This window comes from Halyomorpha halys, unplaced genomic scaffold, assembly GCF_000696795.3.
Source record: "Halyomorpha halys isolate HHAL.00 unplaced genomic scaffold, Hhal_1.1 Scaffold361.1, whole genome shotgun sequence".
Lineage (NCBI taxonomy): Eukaryota > Metazoa > Arthropoda > Insecta > Hemiptera > Pentatomidae > Halyomorpha > Halyomorpha halys.
Genome location: NW_027108072.1, coordinates 850,533 through 865,257, shown reverse-complemented (window position 1 = coordinate 865,257; position 14,725 = coordinate 850,533). Strand labels below are relative to the sequence as shown.

The following is a 14,725-nucleotide window of genomic DNA, read 5'->3' as shown; positions in this document are numbered from 1 at the left end:
GAAAGTTGAAAACAGAAAAAAATATTTGTATTATTATACTATCTGATAAAACACGCCGCCTTTGAAATTTCCTGTGTGGAAAAAATATAAATACACTCATAACATTCAACGGTAATGGATTCCTTTTTTTTTTTTTTTTTTTCCAAATATTTATTCAGTCATATTCTTCTTCGATTGCGTTTAATATTTTCTCCGTTCTTCACATATTTGTATTTTCTGAAGTATTTTTTTTTTCCTCAACCTTTACCACCTAGCGCCCGCCCTGCCCTGTCTCACTGCTTTTTGTAACATTATATTTACTTTTCTTTATTATTGCTCTTTTAAACAGCGTTATTTAATTTATTAACGGGGCAATAAATTTTATTTCTAACATTTTCATTTGCTAATATTTGTCGTCAGGCATATACCAAAGTGCCGTATTATAATCACAAATTCAAAATGCCCTATGTCTAATTCATTATTACGCCGATTGATCATTTAATATTTGTAGTTGATGGCATTGAATATTCTGTTAGGTGTTTTTAAGGCAATTAAAACCACGTTAAAATACAATAAAATCAAATTGTGTACGCCTACAGCAATCAATTTGCTAATAATTTAGTACGACTTCCCATTGGAACGTACTGCACGCCCAATATGCATAAAGTTCTATTTTCAGCGCAACATAAAATTAATATTTTCATATCATTAATTCACTATTTTTTCTTAATCTCAAAAACTGTACTTGATATAAAAACTACATACCTTAACATATTTTTATTTTATTACTTATACCAATTTCAAATCAACTAACAAAAACTTCAATATAATGTCGATCACTCATTTTCTAAGGATTATAAATTCATCTATATTATAATTTCCAAAAAAATTAAAAACCCTTAAAACAATAATTATCTTTTATTAATTAATTAGATGTATCGGACGCATTTTTGTGAATTTGCTTAGAAAAATATATATGAATTAAATGTTGTCAATAATCATAAATTTTTTATATAAATCATTTTCCTACGTAGTAACGTTAAAAAAACACGGTATTACTGTAATAAAAAACCTATTAATTTGTATGTATAATATAATTTATATCTATTTATCTCACTAAAAATATAAAAAATTACATAGCTATAATTTTGATAAAGGTTTTTCATAATATAACGGAGAGAAAGCAAAAAAAAAAAACATAAATATTTATAATTTAATAATGTTAGAATCTCGTGTTAGAATCCTCCATTATTTTTTTTTTTGATAAACTGAATTCCCCCAATCAAAATATCAGTGTCATATTCATTAATATATCTGTAATAAAATTGATTTAAAAATTTGTGTAACCCTGTATAAATTTTGTAATATTACATTCTGTCATATTTTTAGAATATGATAATATGGATCATACAGCTCATTCACACCATATTTACTATATAAAATTAATTTTGACAAATATAAGAAATAGGTCGGGAAAAAATAATAATAATGATAAAAAACTATCTAAATTAAAACTCAAAGTAAAATAATATTTTAAACAAAACAAAAAAAAAAAATCATTCCTATTTAAAATATTTACATTCAACCTGGGGAAGCTTTTCCCTCACTAGTGGAGGAAAGAACAAGACTCCGGAAGATTCTAGCGCGTATTGAAAGCCAGTGGAGGATGAGTGAGGGCGCTAAACTTGGGTGGATTTGTCTCTAAAACACATTGGTACGTGGCTAACAAAACACCAAACAACGCATAGAGACCAACGATTGGCCTTCATTATCACGAAGGGGATGAATTTCAAAAGAAGAATTTTTGAAAACCTAGGGCAGACTAAGTTTTTTTTTTTCTTTTGTTAAAAGAAAATATAGGTAAATCTTATAACTAAAACATATCAGTTTTTAAAATGTAACGTATAAAAATATTTTTAATTGAAGTTAAAAAAAAAATTTTTTATACCTCTCCTTATCCAACTGGTTTCAAGATTTTTTTGTCCGGTTTGAAGAGAGGCCCCTTGCGACCTATAACCGATGACACCCCGGAGACTCCAGTCCCTGGCAATAACAAACTTGGGTGATGAATTTTAAATTTGGGACATTAATCGTTTTGAAGTTGAGACGGCGGCGGATGGAAGGGGTGGAGGTAGTCGAATTTCGAGGGGTTCGCTGATAAAAACTTGTTAATCTGATTTATCATCCTGTCCTCCGCACCTAACTTCTTCACACCACCCCTTTTTACCTCTTCCATATATTTATTTCCATATAATTTTCCCAGTTTTATTTTATTTTCTTAACGGTTGTACAAAAAATCCTGCATAATATTCATGCTTGCCCTCTTTTTCAAGAAGAATCTCTTGTAGAAACACTGTCTTAAACCGTAAAAATCAACAATATGATTTTTATATTAAAACATATATATTTTCGGTTGGCTCTACAGACCCCCTAAATCTTTGGTCGCCCGAACCAGCCCTCTCCAGGCCTCCATACTAAATACTCAACGCATTATTCTAAAAGTACACGTACTAACTAACCTTCTTTTTGATGAAAAACTATCCACATTTTTTTAGTTGGAGAATTCTGCTGAGTTATTGAATGAATGAGACATCGTGCTTCAAATCGATCAATATTTGTTAATCATGAGAGATAGTTGACCGTGAATGACTTATACGAGGAGAAGATGGTTGGGAGGTGCGGTCAAATTAAAACACAAATAAGTTGAAGTCACTTATTTAATCGTGCTAACGTTTCGGCTAGAATTTCTCTTCGTCAGGACTAAGAACAGAACAAGATAACAACCAATGAATACAGAAAATATAAACAGAATGACATAAAGTAAATAATTTTACAGAATGGAATTAATAAAATAAAGTAATGAGAGAAGTGGAAAATAAAATGTATACATAGATAATTGAATAAGTAGGTAAACTAACATAATTAAGGAAATAAAATAAAAATGAAGTTACATAATGCAAAGAAATATGAAAATATTAGTTTATTAATAATTTAAAATTAAAATTACGGAAAGAAAAATAAAATTAAGAGAAAGAAAATATATTTAACCAGCAAAATATAAATAAAGTTAAATAAAAAAAAAAACGAATAGAAAAAACAATTTTTTTGAAAACAACAATAATAATTATGGTGAACATAACTAATAACCTGGGTAAGGAAAATTGAGAAAAAAAAGGGGGGGACTAAAATAAAGATAAGGAAAAAAAAAAATAAAACATATAACCAACCTGTTAGCTTGAAATCTTACCGCCAAGTGGCTAGTGCGCCGAGAACGGCCAAACTCCTAATTAAAAAATACGTTACTAGAATGACTAAGTGTTTTAAAGAGGAAAAGTTACAAGTGGGTAAAAAATAAAAGTAAAAAGTAGAAAATATTTAGAGGACAGCGTGTGAGATCAATATTTGTTGTATTTTTTTGAGGGGGCGAGGTGAGAGGGGGAGTTTCATGTCTATGTGTTTCAACTGAATATCTCAATGCAGGATCTCAAGACAAGAAAAGAATTTTCAATGAAGATGTGTTGGTTAAATGTTTGCTTAAGAGATGTTTATTGTTATGAATTATTTAGGCTGCAACAAATAAATTAATCTGCACTCCAACTACTGTATTAATGAAATTTCAACATTAATATTCATATTAAATGTTCAAAGTAATTATCTCAAGCATTAAAATTGACTCAGCATCTTTTTTCCATAGCACCAAGTTTTAATTATCCGTGAAAGATTGAGGTCATAGACCGGGCTGCATAGACCTTTATTTAATTTCACTTCAAACGAAAAAGCCCAATGGTGTCAGATCAGAAGAGTTTTTCAATGCAGTGGTTAATCTCTGATTATCCACAAAATATTCTGGATGGAGGATGATAATATTAACACCAACGTATTTTTGTTTTTCCCCACATACTATGATAGAAGACCTATAGAATAACACAATTTTTCTTAGAAGATGCATAATCGGTAGTAAAAAACGAAGCATTTTTTTTTTATTGCATATTCCAGATAAGGAGGCTTTTTGCTCTTTAGAAGATATTCAGTGGCAAGATACCATCAATCCTGAATTGATTTTCTTACTTATCTATAAACTTAATTAAATTGACAATATTGTTGATAATCCGAAAACAAGTAAATCTCTGAAGCAGCTGGTACACTGACAGGGGGGAATGGTCCAGATGTCACGGACAAGAAATGATATATTGCGTACCAGGACTGAACTCGGTTCTCTCACTGCATAGGCCGACAGCGCGGAAGACGATCCTCGGTGCGCTAGTAGAACAGATCTAGTTGGAACAACCTCATATTAGGAGTTGGAACAGAGTCATTTTCCAGTTCTTCCAGATTAGTCACGGGTAAAGTTCTCTCTTGGAACGCTTCCTCATGTACGCTCTAGTTTTCAATAACTACATCACGAACACAATGTTGTTTATGTATTTCAATAAAAAAATAAATAAATTCGTTTCCTTCTGTTATAATTTCTTTTTGAATACATAAAAAGAACATTCGATTTGAAATGTAGTAAAATCCCACCAAATCACATTTACCCTTCGTCGTAAACCCATGACTTCTTGCCCTACAGTATCCTTTAATAATACCCCTCTTATTCCTGTCGAACAGATCCGTTACTTAGGACTACATCTGGACAAACGACAGACATGGAATCCTCATACAAGACTAAAAAGACAATAAACTGCTCGTCGATTCCGACTATTACAAGACAAATGGTCTAAATTCCCAATCCATTACAAAAGACTGATCTACAGGACTATTATAAGGCCTATCTGGACATACGGAGTTGAGCTTTAGGGCTCCACTAAACCATCAAATTCCTCCCGAATCCAACCCTTACAGTTCAAAATCCTTCATAAAATCCTTAATACTCCTTACTTCGTCACAAATCAAGTCATCCATCTGGACCTCAATGCTCCATATGTTGCCGATTTGGCCAGAACCAGATACCATTCCTTCCATGATAAACTTCTCAACCACCCAAATCCACTTGTTTCTAACCTGGCTTCTCCTTCATTACCTAATAATCCTCCTAGGCGTCTGAAAAGAAGATGGCCTCGAGATCTTCTCTTCTAGAAATGTTATTGGAGTTCTATCAGTGGATAGATTGTCCACATGTTTGTATCATGTCACTATGTCACATACAGCAAATTTACCTTTTGTATATATGTGTATACAGTTGTAAATAATAATAAATAAATTATTTAAAAAAAATGTAGTGGGTCTAATATAGATTTAGATATTTTAATTTTCATGTACTGTTTTAAGGATTTAAACCTCCGAACTGCATCGGCAGCGATTCGAATCTACCCTGGGAGTATTGGTTTTTAGCTCGTGGTGGGCCTGAAGGACAAAAACCACACCTTCAATATGGAATCTTCCAAAATATTAATATAAAAAGTGGTAAAAATAGTATAAGTCGTAAAATGGTGGAAATAGGTTAAATGTTCTACACGATGTGAAACTTTTAAAATTATGATCTGTACTGCTTTGGTTTCCTTAGATATATTAGGTTCATCAACACTTTGTTGAGTAGATTATCACCCTTTGACTCTTCAAAAGAATTCTCAAAATTTAATATCATATATTTATATAACCCATATTTTATTATACTCTATAATAATATAATGATGATGATTATATATGTATTACATTATTAATTTATTTTTATTTTACAGGTTAGATACCAGTTATTTATCCATTATTATGTAAGTAAAGCTTTTTTTTTTTTTATTTATTTGATGTTTGGCATTTCTGTCTCTTCGAACATAAATTTCGCAGTATATTTTAAATATTTCTTTATATAAAACTATAACTCAACGTACCTAATTAATTATAGAAAGGCCGCTTAAAAATGTTATATACATACATATTTTTATAATTGTACCTTTATAAAATTTTAAATAACTTTTTTTCAATTGGAATAATTTTTAGGAACAAAAGAGATAAACATTTAGTTTTAGAAGTAGATAGTTTTAGAAATAGATAGTTGATTTCTAACAACAAAATTAATTTTCATATTTTTATTTTTATTTTTTTTTTTTACATTACCATGAAAACGTCTTTGAAATATGCCTAAAATTCCATTAATCACATCACAATCATAATTATATATTTAATAAATTATTACATCGTAATAGTTAAATTATCACTTACCTAAGTATAAGTATTTACCAGGATTTCTACAGGACTTGATAATCTTGGAATGTTTGTATAATTCAGGAAATTTTTCGAACCTGGTAAAGTAAGGAATTTTATGAAAACACGCTCAATGTCTAGAAATTTCACTGCGAAGGAACCTGAGTGAAAATATATCATCATGGATGAGAATCATTGTTTGTCAGAATAAGTTTCTATAACTGCAATATATGTACATGTCTACTTATAGCTATCATAGAATGTGTGCATTTCTGTTAATTAATAATAATTAATATTGCTCTTATAAAGATTATAAAACAATGTTCTTCTATTGTAAACTAGTACATAAAGTTAATTGATTGATAATATTCGAGAAGTAGAAAGCTCAATTAAATTACATATATTTTTTATTTTGTAGAAGAATTGCCCTCTTCAGTGGAAACTAAAATGAGAAATTCCCTTGTCAACTCCCTTTTTATTTATTTTGTAATATTAGGTTAATTCATATTTTTAAACAATGGTAATATGGATGATAAAGCTCATTTACACCATATTTACAAATATATTAATTAAATTATAAAAAAAAAAAAATTATAAGAGAAAATAAAATGAAATAAATATCCAAAAAAAAAAAAAAAACTAAAACTGAAATAATATATTAAACACTATCATTCCTATTTACAATATTTACATTCAGCGTAGGGAACTCCGATCCGAGCTCTTTCCCTCACTTGTGGGCAGTGACTCCGGAAGATCCCGGCTCTTCTCTCATTGGTTATTATATGCCAGTGGAGGATGAGTGAGGGCGCTGGGAGAATCTGGGTCATTGCCAGAACTTCAATAGAATTATTTACAATAGGTCTCTGGGCCAGTACTATTCGTGGAGGATTGTAGAGATGGGTAATGTTAGAAGGGATTGTGCTAAGGATTTAGGATGATGAGTGTGTTTATCCTGGAATGTGGTGAATTTGGATTATTAAGGTTTGATACAAATAGGATATTCAGGTCATGATGTAGGGAATTGTTGGTTACATAGTAAGGAGCATCGACTATTGTTCGAAGGACTTTGGGCTGAAAGGATTGAACGCGTTTGATGTTAGAATTTTTAGCTGTTCCCCTCAGTTCTAGTCCATAATCCAAATAGGTTTTATTACTGTTGCAAAGTAGTGATTTGTTGTCTACTGAATGAGCTGTGATGTACTTAGTAGTTCATATAATCGAAACAAACTCAAATATGGGATAAATAATACTTCTTTTTCGTCATAGATGACGAATTTTAAAATTGTATTTTTCCTATTAAGTTATTTTGGATTTAGCCTTACATCGTATTAAACTTGGTTATACATGACTATAACATTATAGGAAATAAATGGTGGCTGTCGTGTCTAGCTAACTATATTTACTAAACCAAATGTTTATATACCCATCTATTTCATAAATAGTTAAATTTTGTAATATGATTTTAATTACTTTTACCTTGGTATGTATTTTATCAGATAAGGGGAGGGAAGATAATGGCTCTGGCTGTGGGAAAATATGGAATTAAACCAACCAAAAGTAAAATTAAAAAAAATAAAGTGGTAGCAAGATTTCTATTATAAAATTATCAGATAATTGTATAAAAATGTTTTGGTAGACACCCTTCTAAGTATATATTAGTTTCATATCCTACCTGGATACCTCTCTTGCCTTGTAACATAATATCACAAGAGATAATTTCCTGAGACGTCTTCTAGATCCTCGTGCAGGCATGAGAGTCTGATTATAAAAACTGCTACGAGCAGTTCGCGTGTTGAAGTTTTTGTCTGGCTCAGACTCCTTTGTCATCGTGAACACGCAAGAGGATAATGTCTTCTCATCTTCTCCTCTCCTAGCCCAGATCCTTGGGCACATCATAACATTTCCTAAATCATTTTTCTATAACTGCTCACAAATTCCTTCACATTCATATAATTATTAAAACTGTTGGCTCTTTTCGATCTCCTATTAAGTTTTAAAAGAATAATTGATGGTTTTGTAAGATATATGTTCTGAGTATAAATCCAAATGAAATCATCCAGTTATAATTAATTTGATTGTTCAGCGGTTTTTATTTTTGTACTTTTTTTTACCAATTATTCAATATTATAAGGTAAGTTAACTACTCAGGTTAAAACATTTTTTAATGTTTGATGAATGGAATATGGTCCGGGTGCGGTAAAAAAAAACTCAAATAGTAAATAATTATTATAATTATTTTATTGAGCCAACGTTTTTTAAATTTTTATTATTATTATTTTTTTTTAACATTATTTTTTAATGTTTATTTTTTAACCACTATTTTAAAATTGTTTCTTAATTAATTCTGACCATGATGATTTAAAATTAAAAACAATCATTATTCTGAGATTAAGTCTCTTACGTTATCATTATGAATTAATTTTTGTGTTTAATTTAAGTCTCGTTGTTATTTATTTAAATGTCTAACGTTTCGGCCGAGCGTCCTCAAGGACAATCTTAAATATAAATTTACATCTCACATCCAACAATTTATAAACTCTTTGCAGACTATTCTGCCCAGGTCATTAATTTCAGTCAAATCACCCTATTTTGTCACTTTCCCAATGGATTTTATATGGTTATGATAATAGAGTGTTAATAGTATTAAAATTTATGAAGAAGATGGTCAGGGATGGGTTCGAAATAAAACAGTAAATAGTTAACAAGCATTTTTTGTTTAATTTTGGTCGCAACCCTAGTCATCCTCTTCACAATTTGAAATAGACCGTATTATTTATGTAATCATTTATATAAATGATAATGAATAATAAATTAAAAGTTTTATAATTAAATGGATAAGTGACTAAATAGGGTGATTTCACAGAAATTAATCACTTGGGCAGAATACCCTGCAAGTTTTAAAAATTTTGGTTATAAGGTGTAAATTTATATTTAAGAGTATCCTTGTGGATGGCCAGGTTGGCAGAAACGTTTTAGACAATTAATGAAAATGAAAAAAAAATGATATAAAAAGAAGAAATATAAAATACAGTACAAACTAAAAGATGGCAAAAGAGAAACAAGTAAATCATATAAATCAAGCTAATAAAATCTTGTCTTTACTTCTAATAAAACCTTTTTCCATCTCTTAATTTGTACTGTACTTTATATTCCTTCTTTTTTCATCTGTTCTTATTTCTGCTTTCATTAATTGTCTAAAACCTTTTATTATTCTTAATTAATTTTTAACATCTTTTTAATTTTTCATTTACTTTTTTCATGTATATGTACATCATTTATGTGTTTGTATATTTTTTTAGCCCCGATGAGGCCATGCAACGTGGCGCGAAACGTTGGCTCAATATAGTTTTTCTTTGACCTTATCCAGATCATCTCCCTTTTATTATTACACTCGATCAATCAGCTTAAAAATACAATTTTTGCAATTGTGTCATTATACATAGGGAACAGTGGTATTAGGTTCTTTAATTATTAATCATTAATCCTACTTATCTTGACTGTTCCTTTACAGCTACTATGAGCTTATCTATATCGATCCGCTATCAATAAGCACACTTAGATTTTCTTGGACCAGCTTCCTCAGCAAAATTCAATGCCACTGTAATAGTTAGCACGCTTATAGCGTACCACTTCCTTTACCGTACCGCCTCCGGGATAATGTGCACTTTCGGGCCTTCCTACTTCCGGACCCCGCCACATAGCCGACATTCCATTCTGCCGCTGTTGGCAAACTCATTTACTCTTCGCCCCCTACTTCCGCTATATCACCTCCTTGATGACCGTCTTCTAGTTATTTATGTTACCTTTTTAGATTTATGGCACTGTTAGGGGATGAATAGAGGGGGGACGGCTGAAGAAAATGTCTTTTATGAGGGGGAACAATGAAACGATGAGAGAAACGGAAAAATATTATTCAGGTTAGTTGTCACAGCAGAGGTCAACAGGTGTTCTGTTTAAGAAAAATAGGTTTTCTATAATTACAAATAGCCCAATTTGTTTAGAAATTTTTAAAAGTGTGACCAACTGACAACAAAAATTAAAAAACAAAAAAGGGAAAATTTTGTTGTTTTTTTTTCGGAAATTTCAAATTGATCTCTAAAGGTTTATAGAATATTGTCGAAAATTTTGATTTATATGTATCTCTTTATTACATACAACATATCTAAAAATCAGAACTATCTGATCTGATCCAAGAGAGAATATATCCTTTAAGTGGACTGGTTGGGATCCACTAGATATAATTCCGAAATGTTTTTTAAAATTAAGATAACAAATTTGATGACAAATATTTATTAAGTGGGGCTTGTCATAAAAATCGCTTTACATAGATACAATTACCACTTCGATTTGATATATAGTGTAACGTAGGCCATGACAAATTTGTGACATTTTTTTTTATGTTTTGTGGTAAAAGACTAAATAAAACAAAAAATACTACAGTAAACAATAAACGAAACGTCACAATCTCTATGAAGGATCTTATAAAAACAAAAATAATAGAAGAGAAACCCGCCCCTTAAGACCCAGAATTAGGCCAAGCTTTATCTTACTATTAAAATATTTATTTCGAACGAGTAGTGGAGTATTTTTTGAATAAAGCTGTCAACAACTTATCCATTTACAAATATAGAATCTTTCTCGGACAAACATTAAAGTTGGAATATAATGGAATGGTGAAAGAAGTGAGCTGCTTGGAATAGTGAAGCCAAAATGGCGGACATTATGGTAACACTGAGGGCGTGGCAGGCAGGTAGGAGCTAATCACCGTCTGCATTTTGTTCCAGCATCAATTAACATCAAAGTAAACTCTCTGCGTGCGTTGTCAACTCCCCTCTTATTGGTTTCATTCACTCTTTGAAGGAGAGTAAGGCATGGCATCTTTCTGGTGCGAAACTTTATTTTGGAAAATTGTTGAGAGTAACTCGTGAAAGAAAACTAAGTTATTAAAATCATTGCTACTTTAGCGATTGAAAGAATTCGTCCTATACAAATAGATTTTATAAAATATAATATAAACATATAAAAGTAAATAATATATTAAATAAATATTTATTTATATAATACATTTTACTATATACATATAAACATATTTTATTTAATTATTTCAATTTTAACATTTCCAGTTTTAACAATTTAATGTGATAACGGACTGTACAATTAGTCAAATATGACACACAAACCACGCACATGCATTAAACATAATGGATGTGCGTGGTTCAGTTAAATGGTGTATAGCTGATTACCCAACAGTTACAAGAAATGTTAATTTACTCTAAATGTGGTACTGCTATTAAAGCAATTTTTTTTATATATATAATGTTTACGGCAGTAACCGTTATAAATAATAAAATATAATAAAATTATAAATTTTTTAATAAATAATTCAAAACACTATCCAATTATAGTCTCAAAACTTTTATTTCTTTTACACGTCCAACGTTTCGGCCAATTCGGCCATCTTCAGGGACAATCCCAATTCACTATGAAACATATAATTTAACCACTCTAAAAACTTCATACAGGCTATTCTGCCCAGGTCAAAACATTTATATCTAATAAGTCAAATATCCATTAAAAACCACAGTCAAAATTATTTCTCTTGAAACACTATTAATACACTTTTTAGTTACAAAAAAACTTTTTAGTTACAAAAAAAGTGTATTAATAGTGTTTCAAGAGAAATAATTTTGACTGTGGTTTTTAATGGATATTTGACTTATTAGATATAGATGTTTTGACCTGGGCAGAATAGCCTGTATGAAGTTTTTAGAGTGGTTAAATTATATGTTTCATAGTGAATTGGGATTGTCCCTGAAGATGGCCGAATTGGCCGAAACGTTGGACGTGTAAAAGAAATAAAAGTTTTGAGACTATAATTGGATAGTGTTTTGAATTATTTATTAAAAAATTACCAGTCTCAATAAAAAATTTTAAGATTATAAATAAAATTATAAATGTTACAATAATTAGCATTCGTTGCATTTTAAATCATAATTGATATATTCTTCCAATTTATTCTATATGAAATTTAACGTTCAGATTTACCTGGATGTAAAATAATAAATTGGTTATTCCATATCCGAATTAATTCATCTGGCCAATGTACATGAATTCGTTTCTACAATTTAGCCAATCCTCTCCGGTCTAAAAATACAAGGCAAAAAAATATATTTCCTCCCGTTTAGATCCACTTATTTGTGTTCTTCACTGAGTGCACCTCTAATTATCTTCTCCTCATATACAATCCTCGGCCATCTATTACCTCACTAAAAAATAAAATTATTTATTGATGCCGTCCGATCTCTACCGACCATGAAGCCCTCTATCGTCATAAACTGATGTATTATTGGCAGCAACAAAGTTAATATTTGTTTTTTACATTTAGAAACCCTACTATAGAAAATTTTATAGTGTCTGAATGTTGTTTTTGTTCTTGGAATTTGGTACTGAAAAGGACAGAAAAATTATACATTGTCTTCTGATGGTATTGTTTTTGAAATCTGGGGTGGTAGAATTTAAAAATTCATTCAATATCAGAAGATTTTACAGATAAATCAGTTCGAAAACGTTCCTTATTTTTAAAAATATGGATATCTGTTTGCCAATGCTACCTGTAACACCGTGTCTCCTTCGCCTTGGATGTGTTATCAAGGTAGATAATACAATATGATATATACATGTAAATATTTGTATCAAAGGGACGGTAACGAAGTGAGCCACTCCTCGCTCTGATCCCTCATCAATTGAATCAGTATCCTTGATCCTGAGCTCTAAGTATTTCACAGGATCGGGAGCCTTTGAGCAATAAGGATTCCTTTTCTGCTCTTTGATCCTTCGTCCTTAGCCAATAGCCTGTATCTATTCACCCCGGATTTGCATATAGTAAAATTTTCTTTTTATTTCAAATTTATCTTATTTTATTGTATTTAAAAATTTAACCTAGTATCAAGAATTAAGACGTGTATTTCTACTCTGTTTGTTGTATAGCAATAAAATTATGATATCGCACTATGCCAACTTTCGATTAGTGAATTTTTTTTTTACTCGTTAACCTGCAATCTCTAATATTTTGGGGAGAATATGACTAACCTACTGGTTGTCAATCTGTTCTAACTTGAGTGGCAAGGTCAAATGTTCGTTGTGTAAGACTTTCTTGAGATAAAAGTCAGCCGCGCAGGGCAGAATCGAATTAGCACCGCTGCATACTTGAAGTTACTCTCTTAGACACTTGCTAACTTGCTGAACTACAAAAGACGAAAGATCCGAACAATCATTGGTAAATGTAAACATAAGATAGCAATACTCTGCCAGTCTCTCTCGTATGCCAATATCTTTCTCATTTGTGATACAAGAGAGAAACTGCAGCGAGCTATTCTGGAATGGCAGGAGGATCTTAAACAAAAAGGAAAGACCATCAATGCCTCCGAGAGTAAGATACTGGTCCTTTCCCGAAATGAAGCGGAGGCAGTGCATGAGGACTATAACGAGGTGGTCGAGAACATTAACTACTTCAGGAACACGATAAATATACAGAGTAAAAAAGGTTGAGAAATAGCAAATATAATTGCTACATCGAGATATGTGACGTTAAAACAAAACTTATATATAACAAAGGTATAAATTCCTACTCTCACTTACAGGTTTATGATTGGATCACGCTTGACGGGCATATAAGCAGAAATGAATTTCTTACGCAGTATTGCAAAAAAAAAAAAAGTCGCTTAAGATACCGCATAAAAAATCAAAGGATTAGAGAGAGGATGAAAATTCCTTCGTCACACTAGAAAAAAGACAGCTTAAGTGATTCAGTCATGTTTGTCGAATAAGGAAGGTCCGGGAATCAAGAGGGCGATGGGAGCTTGACCCACTGGCAAGAGACCACACTGAAGGCCTTGAATTGTATATCAAGAGTATATTCATAGGATTGGAGGAAAGTCACTGCAGTAACTGAAGAAACTCTACCGGTCCTTAATAGCGTTATATCGAGATTCCTCCATGCTATAATGTGGCCAAAGGAGGAAGATAAAGAAGATTAGATGTATAACCCACTCGGTTAAAGGCAAAAAAATAAAATTTGAATTTTTTAAAAATTTATATAATTTGATTTACAACTATACAAATAATAAATACAATAAGTAAATATGTTGAATGTTTCATATACACTTGAAAATCTTGGGAATATACCACCCATTGGTGGTACTTCAAATTAGATTAGAAGGTCCCGTGGCCATCTTCTTTTCAGACGCCTCGGAGGATTATCAGGGATTGTTAAGGATGAAAGATTAAGAATTAATGGGTTAGAACGGATAAGGAGTTTGGAATGAAAAGACGCATATCAGTTTTGGATCAAATCTGCAACGAATGGGGTGTTAAGGTTTTTGTGGATGAGTTTATTTGTAACGTAGTAAGGAGCATAAAGGTTTTTACGTAGGATTTTGGATTATAAGGATTGGATGCGGGAATTTGATGGTTTTGATAGAGCCCTAGAGCTCAATTCCATATGTCCAAATTGGTCTGATTATCATAGTGTATAAGTTTTTTTTATGGTGAATGGGAAGTTTAGAGCGTTTGTCAAGTAGGTGTGTAGCAATCGAAATCTACGAGCAGT

General features: G+C 31.1%; 1 long non-coding RNA gene across 1 annotated transcript in view; it reads left to right on the top strand.

The window, feature by feature from the left end:
- The first annotated feature begins 5,654 nt into the window (after nt 1-5,654).
- LOC136795544 (uncharacterized) overlaps nt 5,655-14,725 on the top strand; it is a 113,871-nt gene continuing 104,800 nt past the window's right edge. The window contains exon 1 of the long non-coding RNA XR_010843169.1: nt 5,655-5,687. This is a non-coding gene — a long non-coding RNA (uncharacterized lncRNA). The remainder of the gene's footprint in view (nt 5,688-14,725) is intronic.